General features: G+C 38.8%; 1 protein-coding gene across 8 annotated transcripts in view; it reads right to left on the reverse strand.

Moving 5' to 3' along the window:
- The window catches only part of ercc6l2 (excision repair cross-complementation group 6-like 2), a 178,816-nt gene that overhangs the window by 30,086 nt on the left and 127,787 nt on the right, over positions 1-20,943 (reverse strand). Inside the window, exons 21-22 of one of the 8 annotated variants that reach the window (XR_011354665.1) lie at positions 20,262-20,366; positions 18,337-18,598 (exon numbers count right to left, since the gene is read on the reverse strand). The exons of 6 other annotated variants lie outside the window; for them this stretch is intronic. The gene's annotated coding sequence lies outside the window, so the exon portion shown is untranslated. Of the gene's footprint in view, positions 1-8,441; positions 8,671-18,336; positions 18,599-20,261; positions 20,367-20,943 lie in introns of those variants that run through there. One more of the 8 variants, XR_011354661.1, reaches the window with a different exon arrangement.

The raw sequence follows: 20,943 nt of genomic DNA on the forward strand, positions 1-20,943 counted from the left end.
ATCATCGAGCCGGCGCCATCTTGCGAAGGCAGGATCGGCGCCGGCATCATACTCAGCCGGGCAGGGGTCCTCTGTGCCTTAGGAACTCCTAAAATCAACTCCGTGGCTTCAGTTAAGCAGGTAGGCCTCAATTCTTCAGCACACTTAAAAGGTAGTTTCTTCTGCAATTGAGTTTTTGGTTTTTTTTACATTAGTAGTCATTGTAACCCACTAATGTTCCAAAAAATAAAAATACAATTTTTAATCGCTTTTATAAACGTTAAAAATGGGTACTTTAAAAACTAGCTGAGGAAGGGTGGGATCGCACGTCTGTCCTCTATGCCATCTTGCCATGCCCCTCCCCCCCCCGAATAGCAAGATTTTCCATGGAAAAATTAACATTGGATTATGATATAGGAGGACTTGGACCAGATTTAAAAACAAATATTACTGAGCTTTACAGTCTAGGTTTATCGCCTCTCTCTTTGAGGGGAGAGATAGGCCTTCCTCGTCATAAATTGATCTACATAAAGTAGGTGAAAAGATAGCAGATGACTTTATTTATAAAAGGAATATAAAATTATTATCTGGAATTAGAGATGCCCCACTATTAGGACATATAATCAATGTCTGGCATAAAACAAAAAAATGCAAATTGCTATTAAGGTGGAGTGGTCACCTAAAACTCCCTTATTTAATAACAAATTAACACCATTGACATTAGATAATAGGATCCTGGACACCTGGTCTCATGGGATCAAGTGTATCGAGGACTGTTTTGGCCAGGGGAAAGTTAAAAATATGGTTTATTGAATAATACATTCCTCAGCTATCTTCAATTAAGATCTTTTTTAAGGGACAAATTAGGTCTCACAATGAACTTCTCAAGATGCAGCGACTTGAAAACACTTGTTGGAAAGGGGAACACTAAACAATTTATATCAGCTATCTACCTTCTATTTAATTTAACAAATTAAATATCAAAGAGGTCAAGACGAAGATGGGAATAAGATTTAAATGTAATAATTGGAGAACAAAATTGGTCTGATTTGTGTCGAGACACCATCATAAATACTATTAATATAAAAGATAGACTGGTGCAATATAATTTCTTGCCAGAAAAGTTGAACAAATTTAAACCTGATATTTCAGATCAATGTTTAAATGCGGCAGTGAGGTACATTCTACATTCATCCTGGTCATGTCCCAAAGTCAGAACTTTCTGGGTAGATCTAGGTGATCTTCTAGAACAAGTTACTGGGAAACAATTTCCACAATCCCAGAATTATTTTTGTTAGGAAATGTTAAAGATGTAAGACTTGTAATGAAGCTGTCAAATCATCAATTACAATTTGTTAAGATCGCATTGGCAGTGGCCAGGAAATGTATAGCGGTTACCTGGAAGTCTGATTCCCATTTAGAATTGACATATTGGAATGTGGAAATGCAAAAATTTGTCCCCCTGGAGAAAATCACGTAGAGGAATAAGTACGACATATTTATGGATATTTGACAGCCATACCCACGACATGTAGGAATTAATCTTTTACTGTTTCCCTCCTTGCCCTGCCCCCTGCCCCTCAACCTCTGATCCAGAAAAGTTAGATAATTTTTAGGCCTGAGAGTTTGGTGAAGGTGCCTGGCAGATCTTTCTCTTCTTGTTCTTATTTCTGTTCTATCCTACTCTTATACCTATTCTTTCTTTTGTGTTTTTTTTTAATCTTTTTCCAAAGGATAGAGGGAGTGGGGTTATTTACAATTATAGTCAACAAGGATTGTTCTTAAATACAATGGTCAATTGTATTGATGCATTTATTTCACTTGTTTGACTTGTAAATTCTATAAATAAAATATTTAAAAAAACTAAATCTAATCTACCCCCTCCCTCTAATCAAGGTTACCTTATATTAAAAAAAGGGAAATTGTGGATCTGATGGCGATCTCCCTACCCGTCTTTTTTCCCACAGCTTTCCACCTCCTTTCATCCCTCCTCCCCAGCTTGCTCCTGTGCCCTCCCTCCCTTCTCCACCTATTACCTCCTGTCTTTGAGACCATGCTCCTCTCCCCACACCTCCCGCTTTACCTTTTTGTTCAGACACCGACCGACATTTGTCCATACCATGATGAAGGACTCAATCTTTGCTCTATAAAGGACACTGTATGTCCTGCTGAGTTTCTCCAGCATTGTTTTTACTTTAACCATGGTGTCTGCAGACGTTCTTTTTTTAAAACTTTTTTTTGTATTTTGACTCCTAACAAATTAAATATACCATTACAGTTCTTTTATGTTATTAATTATTGTATTGTTTTTTATTAAAAAATTATTTATAAGAATGTTGGAGCATATCTCCATTGTAGAATGTACATGACAATAAACTCATTATCATTTTATTTATTTATGCAAAGAAAATATATAGTTAAATTTGTTATTGCTTCTGAAGATTGATTTGATTATCATAGATGTATGCAAGGAAAACCTAAATATGTATTGACACAGTAGAATAGAAAGATATTTAACTGGGTTACAGTTTGGAAGTTTGGAAATTCTTTTGCAGAGTATAAACAGAATTATAAACCAGTTATTTGATTGGGCTATTTCTTTGATGCAAATTCCATGCAATTCATTACTATAAAAGTGATGACAAATCAAATTAAAACCACCAAAATAAATTAAATACCTACTAGTTTATCAAAATGGCTGCCATTCAAATTTGCCCTTTTTAAAAAAAAAAATCACCAACAGGATTTATACTCCTGCACATAACTATTAAGTTATTTTACCTCTTATTTTCCGCTGAATGTTTTTTGTGTAAAAGCAGATATCAGAGCCCCAAATCTCAATCACCTGTAGTTGGTTCACCCTACTCACAATACAACCCCCAATTAATCTGTTGCTTGGAAATAAAGCAAATAAGCAATGTGTGAGTCAGTTTGAATAGGGTACAGTATTTCATTTTTAAAAATCATTCAAGTTTCTCAAAATGTTATGTGTAATAACATTTCTCCACATGTTATAGGGGCTCATATCAACACTGGTAACAAACTTCTTGTCCCTGAACTTGATGTCAGCGGTGAGCCACCTACAGTTGATAGTGATCCATGACTCTGCTGTTCTCCTAATATCATCTTGTTAGATAAAAAAAGATAGACATATTCTAAAAAAAAAGGAAGGCCTGTCCTATTTGTAAATCCTATCCTCTGGGTGAGCAGTTATGGGGGTGGAAGTTGGTAGGTGAAACTCTTTCCATGAAACTGTTAAAAAAAAATGTTTGACTGTCAGCTAAGCTACGCCTTGGCTGGCTGTCAAAATCTACAAATGTTTCTGATGTATGAAAGCATGTAAAAATGTATAGACATTATTAAAATATGTTCAAACCAACAGAAGACTATCAAAATATTAAAGTACAGTATAAACAAATCACAACTACACTTTGAAGTTTTTAAAAAAGATTTAAATGAATTAAACAACTCAAAGAATGAAAGATAACTAAACCTTATCTTGATCACTCAACTGTTCAGCCTTATTCGGTGGGGGCGGGGGTCGGGGTCACTGTTTCCATGGCAGGCCTGATCTGCCAGAGGTCGTCTCAGTGGATTTTATACCATTGGAGATGGGGAATCATCACAACTTCACACTGAGCTGCTGCACTCGATAAAGACCTTGCCAGCAAATTTAGACCTAGTCATTCACACCCAGTTATACGGAAATCCCAATTGCACTTGTGCAGGAAATTCATCGTGGGCATCAGACTTCACCCGTTGAGGACATCTACAAGATGCAGTATCTTAAGAAAACAGCATCTATACTCAAGGACCCTCACCACCCAGGCCATACCCTCTTCACATTACTACCATTGGGAAGAAAGTACAGGAGGCTGGACAAATACCAAGTGGCACAAAAACAACTTCTTCCCTTCTGCCCACAGACACTATCTCACTTTCTGTTCTTTTTGCACTAATTTATTTTTAAATGTAATTTACAGCTTTAATATTTCCACTTGTACCTGTAATAATGCCGCAAAATAACAAATTTCATGACATTTATGGCAATGATTTCTGATTCTGAATTGCCAGTTGTTGCACATGGATTTACCAGAATTTCCCTGCAGACAAAGGAATTGGTCGAGATGCTGCAAAGGGTAAAAATCTAAAACTTCAACCATCTCTTTGCCTCCACAGATGCCACCTCATTTTGAATTTTTTTGCTCCAGATTCTGGCATCTTCAGTCCCTTATGTCTCCATCACTCCACGAGTGACTGATATTTCTACTGCGATTCCTCTGGAGGCCAGTAGAGAGCCAAGAACCTGACAATCCTGCACTGTTGCAATGAAAGAATGCTTAAACATTTCCATACCCCCAGTGCTGAATGGTAATGCATATTTTACTGTGCGCAGTTTGTTTCCTGGTACTGCTATTTTCTTTTCAAGATGTACTTTGGTCTTGGAGGTCTGGCTGGTTGAACGGACTTAGCTTATTTAGTTTGCAAATAATAGAGCATAAAGGATGACTACAGAACACTTAAAATCCATTAAACATTATGCCTGTGTCTGTTTGCATAACAGCTTCTGTTCCCCTTAATCCAAGCACAGATCTAGTTTGGACAGTGCTCAGGTGGGTGCATTTCATAAAAAAAAGAATGAAGACCACACACACTGTTTTTTTGTTGTTAATTGATTGATGTTATTTTGTTAAAATGGAAGTAGGAATGAATGACAGGCTAAAACTTTTTAAGTACTGTACAATAATTTGTTTCTTTGATTTTCTGAAACATTAGCAGAAGCAACATTTCTTATTTATCGGCAGCTGAGGGAGAATTGGGAAAGTTGCAGACATGCAGATTGCGGTCAGCTTTAAAAGTGAAGACAAATATGAAAGTCAAGCTTCTTCAAAGCCAAGTTCACTCAGTGCACGAAACAGAAACTGAATGTTGTAATTTCCTTTACATAACCTGGGATGTGACAGGTAGTTTTTGTCCAAAATGAGATGGCCAAAATTCACTGAACAGCACAGAGATGTGTAACTACGTTGCCACAAATCTGGAGGAAGGCCACATTTAATTGGTGCTTCACAAATCAAATACATCATTGGTAAAGCCTACAACCTTAGGAGCAAATGATTAAAATAAATTTCTTCCAAGCATTCCTCCCTCATTCCATTCCCATTCAGTGTCTACTCAAAGGCACACTCTAAAATAGAATTTCCCTCAGCAACTTGTGATTCGGACTCCACTCCACCGATGAGAGCTGACACCATTTCATCAGGGGATCAATCAATTTGGCATCGTGTAGTGGTAGACTTTCTCAGAGCTGCTAAGTCGTTTCAGCATTTTGTTTTTTTTTATTTCTGACTTCCAGCATTGGCAGGTTTTTTTTGTTTATTTGATTGTTTTCCCAGGCCATCTCTTTGTTTGTAGCTGCCCAAGTGGCAGCAAAGCTTGAAATTAGAGGCTTGGAAAAGATTTTGTTCAGCCTTGAGGTTTTCATGTACTATGGAACAGATAGACTGGTTCTGAATGAGTTACAAGACAAACTAAATAAAGAAATGCAGGGTAAAGAAAGTATTTGGCTTCCTTTTCACAGACGCAAGCAAAACAGGCTTTCAGGATGACTGGGGCTTCATTTAAATGCTAAAGTCATATTATTTGTACTGATTTAAATTACCATGAAGATTTGTCTGCTTCCTTACTCTTCTGGTCTCTGAGCCAACACTTTAGACCACCCAGGTTGCTGGAAGATCAGATTAAGTACAAGTGAAAATCTGTCAAGTCTTACATAATTAAAGGGAATCACATTTATTTTGGTTTTAAAGTGTAGCTATATTTTTGTGGACTTTCATTCTACAAAAGAGAGGGATGCAAAAGATGAAGGAGTGGTGATTGCACGACTGATTAGGGCGAACATCACGAAAGTTATGGGGTAAGATTGAAATGGCTGGGCGTGTCTTCCCTGGAGCAAAGGACGTTGAGAGAGGACATGATAAAGGTATAAAATTACAAGAACATAGATAGGATTGACAGTCATAATCTTTTTCCCATGAAAGGTTTACGAAAAGCAGAGCATTAAAGAGAGAGGAAGGATTTTTAAAAAACTTTCCTTTATCCTTTTAAAATATTTTTATTGATGTTTTACGATTGTACAGTGCTACAAGATTCGAGAAAGAAAAAAATGAAAACATCATACAATAATATCATAATAATGAAATCCAGAGAATGATCATAACAATAAAAGGATTTTTAAAGGAGATTTGAGGGAAATGGTTCTTTTGTACACAAATAATGGTTGATATCTGGAACTAGTTGCCCAGGAGATGGTGGAATTATATACAAGAACTAAATTTAAGAGACATTTGAATAGGTAAGTCATAGATCTAATGTGGGCAAATGGGATTAATGTATATGGGCAAATGAATTAACATTGAAGTGTTGGGTTTAAGGACCCGTTTCTGTACTTAACAACTCTATGTCTCTAAAGATGAATTCTGTTCCATCTGTTAATTGTGTGCTTTTGATCCTTTTCTGTTTATGAAACTCATAGCATCTATTTGAACTATTTTGGTAAATTCCAAAATTATAAATAATATCAGATCATTAAAATTAAGGTGGCTTTCATTATTTGGCATGAAATATTAAGACAAAAGTACTTTGATACCATATTGGCACATTTAAAGATTAACTGATGAAAATGGTGAATGGAGTTGATGATACTGCAACATTCTCCTCAACTGGCAATTCTATTTCTTTATCCTAAACATCCATTGCCTTCACCATTAGAGCACAGATGCTGTAGTAAGTTTGATCCACACGATGCAATGCAATAACTTGCCTTTTTTAATGGAACATTTTAAATTCATAAGCAAGGGGAGCAAGTATATGGTAATACCACCACCTTCAAGTATGTTCCTCTCCAAATTCACTTGCACATTTTCCTTACACACCATCCCAACTAAGATGTGCATCATGGTTCCTGAATCATTGCTTGGTCAAAAATTTGGAACTTCTATTTTACAGTGCTTTAAGAATATCTTCAACAAATAGCTTGCAGTTATTCAAGAGGAAGTAGTGATAAATTAAGGAAGACCAAATGCAGAAAATGAAATGAAAAATGCAGAATAACATGTAATTTACAAAAGCTTACTTCTGTTTCCAACTTTCTCATCTCAAGCTTATAAAATAGAGAAGAGAAAAAGTGATCATCTTACCAAGAAAAAAATGAAGCAACTTTCCTAGAGCAGTGGTTTTCAAATTTTTTCTTTCCACTCACATACTACCTTAAGCAATCCCTTACTAGTCACCCTGCACCTATGGCATAGGGATTGCTTAAGATGGTATGTGGATGGAAAGAAAAAGTTTGAAAACCAGTTTTAATTGTACCTAATTGACTCGTTATGTGCACGGTTTCTTAATTCCAAAGGAAATGGGCCAATGACAATTTTTCTCAATGGGCCAATTTATTTCAGTAACAATTGGGTCTAGATCAATACTTCGTGATTAGTAATCCCTCACTAATCACAGAGCACCAATGGCATAGAGATTACTTAAGGTGGTATGTAAGTAGAAAGAAAGAGTTTGAAAACTACTGTTCTAGGCAGATACCAAGAACAGGTTGGTGTGCAAACTGCAGTGCTGTACCATTTTTTGAGTTGGGTCCAGTAGCAATGATGTTCTTCTTTGGCTTGGCTTCGCGGATGAAGATTTATGGAGGGGTAATGTCCACATCAGCTGCAGGCTCGTTTGTGGCTGACAAGTCCGATGCGGGACAGGCAGACACGGTTGCAGCGGTTGCAAGGGAAAATTGGTTGGTTGGGGTTGGGTGTTGGGTTTTTCCTCCTTTGTCTTTTGTCAGTGAGGTGGGCTCTGCGGTCTTCTTCAAAGGAGATTGCTGCCTGTCGAACTGTGAGGCACCAAGATGCACGGTTTGAGGTGATATCAGCCCACTGGCGGTGGTCAATGTGGCAGGCACCAAGAGATTTCTTTAGGCAGTCCTTGTACCTCTTCTTTGGTGCACCTCTGTCACGGTGGCCAGTGGAGAGCTCGCCATATAACACGATCTTGGGAAGGTGATGGTCCTCCATTCTGGAGACGTGACCTACCCAGCGCAGTTTGATCTTCAGCAGCGTGGATTCGATGCTGTCGGCCTCTGCCATCTCGAGTACTTCGATGTTGGAGATGAAGTTGCTCCAATGAATGTTGAGCATGGAGCGGAGACAATGCTGGTGGAAGCCGTAGGTGATGCCGGTAGAGGACCCATGATTCGGAGCCGAACAGGAGTGTGGGTATGACAATGGCTCTGTACACGCTAATCTTTGTGAGGTTTTTCAGTTGGTTGTTTTTCCAGACTATTTTGTGTAGTCTTCCAAAGGCGAATCTGTTGTCTATCTCGTTGCCGATCCTTGCATCCGATGAAATGGTGCAGCCGAGATAGGCAATGATGTACAATTGTGTTAAACAAAAAAGTCACTGACCTGTCATACCTGATGAAGGACCCAAGCCTGAAACATTGATTATACTTCCTATGGACGCTGTGTGACCTGCTGAGCTTCTCCAGCTCGTTGGCGTATTGGTGTAGAATTGTGACTGCCTTTTTCTCTATATGTAAAGACCCAGAGGTGACGCTGAGCTTTACAGAATTCAAAGTCCAGAGTCTGCACTTTCTCTACATACTTGCCTATTCAGGAATTGTGCTGGTGGCACCTGGGGAACAGATCAGTTGAAAAATTATCCATACCATTGGGACAACTAAGAGGCAGAGACAAAATATTTATAACTGTGACTAAATTTGAGGAAAAAGAATTTTCAATCAAGAAAATAAATCGTGCATCAGGCTCAGTGCAATAACAGATCTTTCAATAATTTCCTTTATTATTAATAAAAGATCATTCTGAACTATTTTGGTGCAGTAAACTGGGCCGATACAATGTATTAAATCTAGTTTGACTTGATCTAATGAAGGAATATGATCTACCTTAACAAGTGGAAGAAAGTAACACTGATGAACAAGAAAATATTCATTTTGATTTCTGTAATTTACAAGCTTATATCCAAAGTACTTCATGAAAATATTAATAAAAAACTCAAACCTTTTTGATCTATTTTAGAAGTTAATATAATTGTGAGAACATTGGCAACTATGAAAGGTTTATATTGTGTACAAAAAATTATAAAGCATGGTTACATTTATACATGTACATAAATAAGTTTTGGTGCAGTTTCCTTTTCCATGGACCAATACAACAGCTATTTTACACACATTAGAGATCCCACAACAAAAATGAAATGAGTGACTGGTTATTTTATTATTGGTCACATTGGTTGAGAGAAGAATGTCAATAGTAGAGTTCCCTGCTATTCATTGAATAGTTCCATAGATTTTTACCTTTCACTTTAACAGGCTCATGGAGAGGTTTTAGATGATATCATCTGAAAAGCAATACTTTCTGGGAGCCAGCATATCCCAATTGTGATGCATGGATATAGGAATGATTAGCCTGAATAAGTGTTCAAATTCCTGAGCTTGTTCTTGTACCTACCTCCCTTTGACTCCGAGGCAAAACAGCAGCCATGGTAATAATAAACAAAACAAATTTGTTTTGTATATCTCAAATAAATTTACAAGAATTTTCCATTTAGATTTCGCTAGTCAATCTTAATCTTTGACTGTAACCTTGCCCAAGTCACAAGGCCACTGGATCAAATCTCAGAGTAACTATGATCTCATAACCTTGGTGACTGTGATTACATAAACTCGGCTGGTAATTCAGTGTAGGGCTGAGGGAGAGTTACATTGTTAGAGGTGCCATTTTTTATAATAATGTTAAACTGAATATAAAAAAAATTGAAAATCTGAAATCTGCATCTGTTGAAAGGGAAATTCAATTAATACTTCAAACTGAAGACCCTTCATTTGTGCAGGAAATGTGAGAAAGTAGTTAGTTTTGAATTGCAGACAGGTTGAGGGATGTGGGGATAGAATAGAAATGATTAGCTTGTGGAATTATGACATTGTGACCATTAGTGAAACATGGTTGCAGGAGGGGCAGGACTCATGTTCCAGGCTTCCATTGTTTTAGACATGATAGAATGGGGTTGTGGTGGGGGGGGGTAATAAAAAGGGGAAGAGTGGCATTGCTCGTAAGGGAAAATGTCACAGCAGTGCTCAGGAAGGACAGATCAGAGGGCTCCTCTACTGAGGCTATATGGGTGGAGCTGAGGAATGGGAAAGGTATGATCCAATAGTCAGCGAGAATTGGAAGAGCAAATCTGTAGAGAGATAGCAGACAGTTGCAGAAAACATAAGGTTGTGATAATAGGAGATTTTAACTTTCTACATATTGACTGGGACTGTAAAAGGGCAGAATGCTTGAAGATTGTCAAATGTGTTCAGGAAAGTTTTCTACATCAATATATAGAGGGCCAACAAGAGAGAGTGCAATACCGGATCTTCTATTAGGGACTGAGATAGACAGGTGACAGAAGTATGTTTAGGGGAACATTTTGGGTCGAGAGATCATAATGCCATTAGTGTCATTATGGAGAAGGATCCTTGGGTTGAGATTGTAAATTGGAGAAAGGCCATTTTTGAGGAAATGAGAAAAGATCTAGAATGCATGGATTGGGACAAATTGTTTTCGGGAAAGTATATTTGAGGAATGTGGAGGACGTGCAAAGGTGAAATTTTGAGGTTAATGGTCGTTTATTTAAGACTGTGGATGAACAGAGGGACCTTGGGGTGCAAATCCATACATCCCTCAAGGCAGCCACACAGGTTGATAGGATAGTTAAGAAGGCCTATGGGATGCTGGGTCTCATTACTAGGGGTATTGAGTTCAGTAGTACAGAGGCCATGTTGCAACTTTACAAATCTTTGGCAACACCACACTTAGAATATTGTGTTCAGTTCTGGTCACCTCATTATAGGAAAGATGTAGAAGCCATGGAGGGTGCAGAGGAGATTTACTGGGAGGTTTCCTGGCATGGAAAACAAATTTTATGAGGCAAGGTTAGCAGAGTTGGGATTTTTCTCTTTGGAGTGTAGCAGGATGAGAGGAGACTTGATAGAGGTCCACAAGATTATGAGGGGCATAGATAGGGAAGACAACTAGCACCTGTTTCCCAGGGCAGAATCAGAAAACACCAGAGGACATGTGTACAAAGTGAAGGGAGGGAAGTTTAAGGGAGACATCAGGGGTAAGTGTTTTTTTTTACACACAAAGAGTTGTTGGTGCCTGGAATGCCCTGCCAGAGATGGTGGTGGAGGCTGAAACATTTAGGGACAATTAAGAGGCTCTTAGACGGATACATGAATAAAATAAATATAAAGGGTTACAGTGTAGTGAGGGTTTAGAACTTTTCTTTAGGAAGGAATATATGGGTCAGCACAATGAGGGCTGAATGGCCTGTACTGTGCTGTATTGTTCTATGTGGCATAGAGTTTATATGCTCCTGACAGGATCAAAGGCAAGGTTAGAAGGCATAGGGAACTTTGGTTTTTGATGGATATTGGAGCTCTGGTTTTGAAGAAGAGAAAGGTGTATAACAGGTATAGGCAACATGGAGCAAATTATAGAATTTTAAAAATGCAAGATAAACCTCAAGAAAGAAATCAGGAAGGCTAAAATGAAAACATGAGGTTGCTTTGGCAGACAATGTGAAGGAAAATCCTTGGGGTTTCTACAGATATATTAAAAACAAAAAGATAGCAAGGGACAAAATTTGTCCTATTGAAGATTGGAGTGGTCAGCTTTATATGGAGCCAAAAGAAATGGGGACATCTTAATTTTTTTTTCATCCTTAAGGTCAAGGAACCTAGACAGATTAAAGCAGAAGAAGTGCTTGCTGTCTTTAAGCAAATAAGGGTAGATAAATCACTTAGGCCTAATAAGATATTCCCCTGGATCTTGAGGAAGGCTGGGATAGAAATTGAAGGGACTCTGGCAGAAATGTTTGAAATGCCCTTACCCATGGGTGTGGTGCTCGATGATTGGAGGTTAACTCACGTTGTTCCGTTGTTTAAAAAAGGCTCCAAAAGTAAACCTGGAAATTATAGGCCAGTGAGTCTGATGTCAGTAGAAGGTAAATTATTTGAAGGTGTTCTAAGAGATTGGATATACAATTAGTTGGATAGCCAGAATGTAATTAGGGATAATGAACATAGCTTTGTGCGTGGTAGGTCATGTTTAACCAATCTTATAGAGTTTTACAAGAATGTTACCAGGAAAGTTGATGAAGGAAAGGCTGTGGATATTGTCTACATGGTCTTTAGAAAGGCATTTGACAAGGTCCAACATGGGAGGTTAGTCAGGAAAGTTCAGATGCTAAGTATTCATGGTGAAGTAGTGAACTAGATTCAATAATGGCTGAATGGAAGAAGCCAGAGAGTAGTGGTGGATAATTGCTTCTCAGACTGGAGGCCTGTGACTAGTGGTGTGCCTTAGGGAATCAGTGCTGAGATCATTGTTGTTTGTCATCTATATCAATGATCTGGATGATAATGTAGAAAACTAGGTCAGTAAGTTTGTAATGACACTAAGATTGGAGGTGATGTGGACAGCAAAGAAGGTTTTCAAAGCATGCTGAGGGAACTGGACCAGCTGGAAAAATGGACTGAAATATGGCAGATAGAATTTAATGCAGACAAGTGTGAGGAGTTGCATTTTGGAAGGAGAAACTAAGAAAGCATGGAGTATAGTGTACAGTTTTGGTCATCTAACTACAGGAAAGATATCTATAAGATAGAAAGAGTGCATAGAAGATTTACTAGGATGGTAGGGCAGTGACGAGTGAGGTAGAACAGAGGGATCTGGGAATACAGATACATAATTCCCCGAAAGTGGCATCACAGGTGGATAGGGTTGTAAAGAGAACTTCTGGTATTGATTTTGATAAATCAAAGTATCGAGGATAGGAGCTGGGATGTTGTGTGAGGCCAAATTTGGAGTATAGTATACAGTTTTGATCTAACTACAGGAAAGATATCTATAAGATAGAAAGAGTGCATAGAAGATTTACTAGGATGTTGCCTGGACTTCAGGAACTGAGGTACAGATAAATGTTTTGGGCCCAGAAGATCACAAAACTCAGCAGCAATAGAAATTCACCAAGACAAGTGGTTACTTAAACAAAAGTTGCTTTTAATTATCTTTAAACATAAAAGCAGGATCAAACTTTTAACTTATTACTATTAATTCTAAGCTCATGTGTACATAATGTGCGTATAATTCTAAGCTCATGTGTACATAATGTGCGTATAAGTTCAGAAAAGTTATTTTATTCACAGTCCACTCTCACTTCTCACTACTCCAAGTTCACTGGTATCATGCAATTCTTATACTGCACACAAAATTTAACAATTATGAATCTTCACCAGGCTTTGGTGCTTGAAAGGTAAATGGTTACCGCTCAGGAAGGATTTTGTGGATTTTCAGAGAGATTTGTTACTTGTTGGACACAAACTAATTCCTTACAATCAGCCACTTTAGTGTCTTGCCGAAGAAACTTGCCCCATCAGATGTTAACCTTTCTTTCAGGTCACCACAGAGTTCCTTTTTGTTTCCCTTATTTCATGTAAAACATTATGCAACCAGCCATCTCCTCTTGTATGGACCACAAGGGCTTTGACCAGGCTGAATTAAGAACTCACAACCCATCTTCAAAATGGGGTTTTCCACAAGCTTGCCAGCTTGTCATGTTCCAGTCCCAGCTGTTGCTGGTGAACTGTAGAACTGAATTCTCTCTCTCTCTGGGAAAAGCCTGTTTGACTCTCTCTGCTTGCAAAACCACATGACCTTCCTAGAACCACAAACTGCATTCAGATAGACTGCGGCACGGGACCTAATCTTTGAGTCTGTTCATCTGTTGCTTTCCAAAATAATAATCCATTGCTCTACAGCATGTCCAAGGGCAACACCTACTTGCAAAGAAAGTCTCTATAGGTATTCTTCAAAGTTTTTGCAAAGGCATTCGGGGCCAGGACTATCTGGCTTGAGCAGAGCTCCAGCCTGTTAAATGACATCTGTTTTGAAGTGTTTGCAACTGTTTGTGACCTAAATAAAAACCCCACAACTTATCTCCTTAAAAATATATCTATATTCAATATAAAATATAATCTGTCACAGAAAGATTAAACAGGTTAAGGCTTTATTCCCTGGAGTGTAGGAAGATTTGATAGAGGAAGGGGGATATACAATGTAAATTTAGATAGACTTTTTCCACTGAGGGTAGGTGAGATATAAACTAGAAGATTGGGTTAAGAGTGAAAGGGGAAAAGTTTAGGGGGAACATGAGGGGGAAATTCTTCACATAGAGTGGTGGGGAGTCTGGAAAGAGCTTCCAGCTGAAATGGTGAATGTGGGCTCAATTTTAACATTTAAGAGGAATTTGGACAGTTACGTGGATGGGAGAGTTATGGAGGGCTAACGATTGGGTGCAGATCAGTGAGACTAAGCTGAAAAATGGTTCCGCACAGACTTGAAGAGCCGAAGAGGTCTGTTTCTGTGTTGTAATGTTCTTTGGTTCTATCTCTGACGGGGTGAGGCCAGATTTGCTGGAGTGATTCCATTGGCTACACATCTGGTTAACAGATTAATGAGGGAATTAGAGAGTGAAAAAATATGTTTATGAAAATATGGTAATTTTATTTAATTGCTGACCAGGAAATGTGGGCAAAGCAAAATAATCGTTTTTTTTTAATTGGCAGTTTTCATGATTGGAGAAAATGTAAAATCACTTTTTCTGTCCTTAAATCAAGTACATGGAATCTTTCAATACTAGTTTTTATCTAAGAGCAATTTATTCCCACAACAGTTTGCTCAGACTGAAGGGGAGATGACTTTGCATCATGGACCTCAAACCAATGGACAAGTTACAGGTCACTGCTGCATAATCTAAATGGTTGTAAGTCTCTGAAGTAAGATTAATGTGAAAATTCATAGAACACCACAGCACAGAAAAGTATCCCTTTGACCCTTCTAATCTATGCTGAACTGATAACCTGCCTAGTTCCACTGACCTGCACCCAGTCCATGGCCCCCTATTCCCCTCTCATCCACACTCCAGCTAATCTCTTTGTGAAGAAGTTCCCCTTAATGTTCCCTCTAAACTAGTCTATGTCATCTCGTTTGTATCTCACCTAACGTCAGTGGAAAAAGCTTACTTGCATTTACTCTTTCCATACCCCTCATAATTTAAAATACCTCTATCAAATCTCCCCTCATTCTTCTATGCTCCAGGAAATAAAGTCCTAACTTGTTTATCCTTTCCCTTGTAACTCAGTTCCTGAAGTCTTGGTAAATCTCTGCACTTTTTCAAACTTATAGATATCTTTCCTGTAGTTAGGTGGCCAAAACTGTTATACTCAAAATTTGGCCTCACAACTTTCCCATAACATCTCAACTCTTATACTCAATAGTTTGATTTATGAAAGCCAATGTACACAAAGCTCTCTTGACAACCCTATCTGTGATGCCACTTTCATAGAAATATGTATCTGTATTCCCAGATCCTTCTGTTCTAGTACACTACTCAGTCCCCTATCATTTACCATGTATGTCCTTCCTTGGTTTGTCCATCCAAAATACAACAAGTCTGCAGAGGCTGTGATTGTAATAAAAACACAAGAATGCTGGAGGAACTAAGCAGGTCTTGCAGCATCCAAAGGAGGTAAAGATATACAGCCAACGTTTTGGGTCTGAGCCCTTGAAGAAGAAATGTGTTCACTGTAAACAACAATCCATAGTGAAGTCTCTTTGGCACTCTCCAAAATTTTGGCAAGGTTCTTGGGGCCGACCTGTCTAGCATGAGCAGAGCTCCAGTATTTTAAATAAGATCTGTTTTAAAGTGTTTGTATGTGATCTACATTAAAAAAACCTGCCCCAATTTATCTCCCAAAAACATATCTATAATCTGTCACAGATCCATGATCAGTCCGACAGCGACAGCATTTCTCATACATCTCAGAGTTCACAACTACTATGTGGCACATTGCAGGGAGAGACAATCTGGTCGCTGACATGTTATCTCACACAACCATCATGTCTGTCCATTCTTTGGTTCAAGAAATAGACTATATGGCTTTGGCAGCGGTTCAGCAAGAAGATGATGAGATGGTCACATATCACACTGCTATCTCTGGCCTAAAAATAGAGGATGTGAAGTTTGGATCAACAAATACATGCTGCTTTGTGATGTGACCACTGGACAACTGAGGCCAATTGTCCCTACTTCCTGGCGATGGAAGTGCTCCTAAATTGGAATCAGAAGAGGTTAAACCTAGGCTTTGTCTATTGTCAAATATAACCCACTGGTACTCTTAAGAAGAGAAGAAGGGGAATTTTCCTTTCTTTCCCAGGCTAATATTAACCCCTCAAAAAATGTAGTTCCACCCTTTTTTTGTGCACTTGTATCTGTATGAGATGATATGTGTTTTTCTTATGGAGGACCATCGCCTTCCCAAGATCGTGTTATATGGCGAGCTCTCCACTGGCCACCGTGACAGAGGTGCACCAAAGAAAAGGTACAAGGACTGCCTAAAGAAATCTCTTGGTGCCTGCCACATTGACCACCGCCAGTGGGCTGATAACGCCTCAAACCATGCATCTTGGCGCCTCACAGTTTGGCAGGCAGCAACCTCCTTTGAAGAAGACCGCAGAGCCCACCTCACTGACAAAAGGCAAAGGAGGAAAAACCCAACACCCAACCCCAACCAACCAATTTTCCCCTGCAAGCGCTGCAACCGTGTCTGCCTGTCCCGCATCGGACTTGTCAGCCACAAACGAGCCTGCAGCTGACGTGGACTTTTTACCCCCTCCATAAATCTTCGTCCGCGAAGCCAAGCCAAAGAAAGAGATTGTATAAGCTTAATAGTTAAACTCAATAAAAAGTTTAAAAGCAAGAACTTCAAATTCCTGGGTGTCAAGATCTCTGAGGATCCATCTTGGAGCCTCATGAAGATCATGAAGAAGGCTGAACAGCAGCTATACTTTGCGAGTAGTTTGAAGAGATTCAGTATGTTACCAAAGACTCTTGAAAACCGTGAGAGTTTTCTGGATGGTTTCATCAATGCCTGGAATGGAGGTGCTTACGCTCAGGACAAGAAAAAACTCCAGAGGGTCATTAACTTAGCCTGCAACATTATGGGCAACAGTCCATCAAGAACATCTAAGAGAGACTGTGTCTTACAAAGCAGCTTCTATCCTCAAGAACCCTCACCATGCAGACAATGCCCTCTTCACTCTGTTACCATCAAAAAAATATATTGGTGCCTCAGCGGCACAAAGACAGCTTCTTCCACTCTGCCATCAGATTTCTCAATAAACCAACCTTACTTTGTATTTTTCTGGCACTATTTTCATTCACTTTGTAAGGTGGTTTTTATATAAATGTTTGCACTGTGATGCCATCACAAAGCGACTAATTTCGTGACAATAAGTTCTGATAAGAACACTCCACTACACATGGATGAAAGAAAAATAGAGGGTTATGAAGTAGGAAGAGTTTAATTTTTTTTGTTATAGGCCTCCTGCACAACAGGACAAAAAGTTCTTTTTTTTTTACAGTGGGTAACTTCATCAACCTAAAGCAGAATAATGCTGTGCAAATAATAGCTCCAGAAAATGTTAATAAAACTACTGAAAGTAAACAAAATGTCATTTTTAATTGAAAGGAAGCATGTGATGGGGGGAAAAAAAACAAACTTTAATTGTCTTGGAGATAGCACCCAAAGCAAACATTCGTTGTGAAGGCCGATCTGTTGAATCTCCATGACGTTACCAGGCTTGCATTGTAAGGCTATGGTAATTTGATTTTCCTTTTGAGGCTTCAAGTTATGAATGTGCAAATTCAGCAATGAAATAAGAAATTGAAAGCTTCTGTGAAACATCGACAGGTTGCCAACACGAAACAGAATTCATCACTCAATTGTCACTTCTTGTGGAAGCACCGATGGAATGCAGTAAATCCTAGAACCCAAGACTCTCCATGTGCTTTCCTCACCACAGCTTTCCCAATCTTAACTTACACCACTTAAAACTTCTCAAATAATTGTAATTAACTTTGACATTTTCTTAATTGGATGAAGATAAGCAATGATGCCAGTTCACGTTATTTCCACCTTGAGGCGCAGCAGCCCGTGCAAACAACCCAAAAAATCAGATCTATAACCCACTGTTTTTTCTGGCACTCAGTACCCGAACAGTTCTTATCAAAAAGCCAAAATCAGCTGCCTACATTATTGTCCAATGTGTGGAATAACATTGCATAATTTTCAGTGAAATTCAGACCCACCACAAGGAGCATTTTTAGTTGAAAAAAAAGGCTGTACAGACCAGTGCACAGAACTCGCTTTTGTTCTTTTATATTGTCAGCTCAATAGCGAACCATAAATCACACAGTAGATGGTTTTAATATTTTCAGGATTTACTTGTTTAGCAAATTATCACGCTGAAACCTATCAAGTAGCAAGAGAATTATTCAAACCTTAACAGTTTGAACTGTAGAACACCTGCCCGACTTTTATGTTTTTGTTTAGGAGGTAAAATGTCCATTTACTCAGTCTTGTTCAGAATGTTCTTTCAGTTTTGGATATGATGCTCATCCCCTGTATACAATTTCTTTTCTTCGGTATTCACTAAGGAGAAGAATATTGAATTGTGCGGGGTAAAGAAAGCAAAGAGGGTAATTATGGAAACTATAGTGATTAAGGAAGAGGAAGTACGGAGCTTTTGAAGCATATTAAGGTGGATAAGTCTCCAGGTCCTGATGGGATTTTCCCCAGGACCTTGAGAGAACTTAGTGAGGAAATATCAGAGGCTCTGACAGTGATTTTTCAAATGTCATTAGAGACGGGTATAGTGCTGGAGGATAGGCGTGTTGTGCATGTGGTTTCTTTGTTTAAAAAGGGTTCAAGGAGCAAGCCTAGCAGTTATCAGCCTGTAAGTTTGATGTCTGTGGTAGGTAAATTAATGGAAAGCATTCTTAGAGATCATATATATATGTTTCTGGAGAGACTGAGTCTGATCAGGAACACGCAATACGGATTTGTGCGTGGAAGGTCATGTTTGACCAATCGTTGAATTTTTTAAAGAGGTGATTAAGAATGTTGATGAGCGTAGAGTAGTGGATGTTGTCCATATGGACTTCAGTAAGGCCTTCGCTAAGTTTAAGCATGGAAGTTTAGATAGGAAGGTTCAGTCATTAGATAATAATTTTGAAATAATCAAATGGATTCAACAGTGGCTAGAAGGGAGATGTCAGAGAGTCGTAGTGGATAACTGTTTGTCAGGCTGGAGGCCGGTGACAAGCAGTGTGCCTCAGGGATTTGTATTGATCCTTTGCTGTTTGTCATATACATTAATGATCTGGATGATGGGATGGTAAATTGGATAAATAAATATGCAGATGATACTAAAATAGGTGGAATTGTAGATAAAGAAGAAGGTTTTCAAAGATTGCAGAGGGATTTGGACTGCTTAGAAGAGTGGGCTGAAAGATGGCAGATGGAGTTTAATGCTGTTAAGTGTGAGGTGCTTCATTTGGGAGGAATAATCAAAACAGGACATACATAGTAAACAGGAGGGCATTAAGGAATGCAGTGGAGCAGAAAGATCTAGGAATAACAGTGCATCATTCCATGAAGGTAGAATCTCATATGGATAGGGTAGTGAAGAAGGCTTTTAGTATGCTGGCCTTTATAAATCAAAGCATGGAATACAGGAGTTGGGAAGTGATATTAAAACTGTTCAAGGCATTGGTGAGACCAAATTTAGAGTACTATGTGCAGTTCTGGTCACCAAATTATAGGAAGGTAGAGAGAGTGCAGAGGAGATTTATGAAAATGTTACCTGGATTTCAGAATCTAGATTACAAAGCAAGATTGAGCAAATTAGGACTTTATTCTTTGGAGTGTAGAAGGTTGAGAGGAGATTTGATAGAGCTATTTAAGATTATGAGAGGGTAGATAGAGTTGATGTGGATAGGCTTTTACCATTGAGAGTAAGAGAGATTGAAACAAGAGGTTATGAGTTAAGAGTTAAGGGGCAAAAGTTTAAAAGTAGCATGACGGGGACATTCTTTATTCAGAGAGTGGTGGCTGTGTGGAATGAGCTTCCGGGAGAAGTAGTGGCGGCAGGGTCAATTTTGTCATTTAAAGAAAAATTGGATAGATATATGGATGAGAGGGGAAGGGAGGGTTATGGGCAGGGTGCAGGTAGGTGGGACTAGTTTGGTGCAGACTAGAAAGGTGAAATGGCCTGTATCCATGCTGTAATTGTTATATGGTTATATATGATTACCTCATTCGAAATCCAATATTCAGTCTGCTTGCTCTATTAATAGTGTTCATAGACATTTGGTTCTTGTTTGATGGCCAATCTAAAGCAATGAATAAGCCACTCAGCCTAAAAAAGGTTAAGAAAAATTCATGGCAGCAGGGAGATAGTGCTCCAATGCCTTAATTGACAAAGTGGTGAGAAAAAAAAGAGGTTCTGCACCCACAGGGACCCGAAGAAACCTTACACCTAAGAGGCCAAACATTAGAGGGAAGGAGGTCAAAATCAGAAGCAAAGCCCCAAGGTCTTGGAGGTCACGCTACCAAAGGTTTAATGACCTCATATGTGTGGCTCGTCAGTGATACATCATCAAATTCCACTCTCTGCATCAATAGCTTCACTCATGTCATGTTGTGTAAAGCATGATGCACTCATCTAGACTTAAACTCCATCAGTCAGAATTTCTTCCTAGCATTTAATACTTAATATTGTCAAGAGTGAGAAATTGTGAAGGACAGAGGGGATAAGTGTAAGTAAAACACAAAAGCTAGCTCTCTCCCCGTCCCCCTTTAAATACTGATGTATAGCACAGTAACAGGCCCTTTCCATGCCCCCCCCACCCCAAATACACCAAGTAACCTATAATCCCCCTACATTTTTGAAAGGTGAGAGGAAACCAGAGTACCTGGAGGAAACCCACACAGAA

The sequence above is a fragment of the Narcine bancroftii genome, chromosome 1 (genome assembly GCF_036971445.1).
Source record: "Narcine bancroftii isolate sNarBan1 chromosome 1, sNarBan1.hap1, whole genome shotgun sequence".
In the NCBI taxonomy this organism is placed as follows: Eukaryota; Metazoa; Chordata; class Chondrichthyes; order Torpediniformes; family Narcinidae; genus Narcine; species Narcine bancroftii.